Genomic DNA, 1,000 nt, shown 5'->3' with positions numbered 1-1,000 from the left:
CTGGGCAGGCCACGTGGGAACTTAGGGGTATTTTTAGCCTCTGTATGGGTGGAAGGGGGGGATGGTAGGGGGAGGAGTGAGGTCACAGCTCTTCGAAGACTGTCTCCTTAGAAAACGCACACTGTCTCTATCACACAGGGGCTCTCTGGGTTACAGTAGGGAACTTGGACAAGTTGGTGCTTTAATTCATCCTGGGCAGTCAGGCTGAGGTGGGGGGGCTGAGAATGTAAGAGAGACACATGCAGGATGGAGACAGCAGGAGTCTGTCCTGGGGCCCGTTGGGCCACAGAAGGTTGCTCAGGACCTTCTTGAACTGCTTCACACTGAACTGACAGGGACCCAGATAGCCGTGGTCCCTCTGTGGAACGGGACAGTCACATCGTGAGTAAGCACAGGTTGGTCAGCCTAGTCTCTAAGCTTGGGGTCCACAGTGGTAGTGGGTGAGAGTTCAGGGGTAAAGGCTGTGCTCAGGGCAGGGACAGGCTTCCTGACACCTGGGTGTGCAGGTAGGAGACCCTGGGGTTCTCCCTATGCAATAAACAAAGCCTTGGCCTTGGGCTACCCTCCAGGGGTGGTGTTTCCCTCCACCCTGAGTGCTCCAGGCAGTGAAGAAATAGGGTCATCTAAAAATAAAGCAGCTGAGGCTTGTAATCTTCCATGTAGTGTTTGGTTCATGGGGACACACTTCACAGACAGAGTCTAGGTTACTGATGTCACCCAAGGGCAGGTTGTGTCAGGGAACTGAGGAGAGCAAGAGCCAAGCTTCCCAGGTAAGGGGGATCTCAGTCAGTTTCTATTCCTGCACAAACATCATGACCAGGCAGCAAGTTGGGGAGGAAAGGATTTATATCTTCACCAGTGGCCTTCCATGGCCTCGCACAGTGCCGAGCTCAGCTGCTCTTCGTGACCCCTTCATGCCTTCAAAACCAGTACCACCTGAGTAACTCTTACACATTACCAAGTCCAGCCACAGCACAAGGTACAACCTTGGCTACCTCTG

The sequence above is a fragment of the Mus pahari genome, chromosome 5 (assembly GCF_900095145.1).
Source record: "Mus pahari chromosome 5, PAHARI_EIJ_v1.1, whole genome shotgun sequence".
Lineage (NCBI taxonomy): Eukaryota > Metazoa > Chordata > Mammalia > Rodentia > Muridae > Mus > Mus pahari.
The sequence above is the reverse complement of the archived record's forward strand: the minus strand, read 5'-3'. Positions refer to the sequence as shown.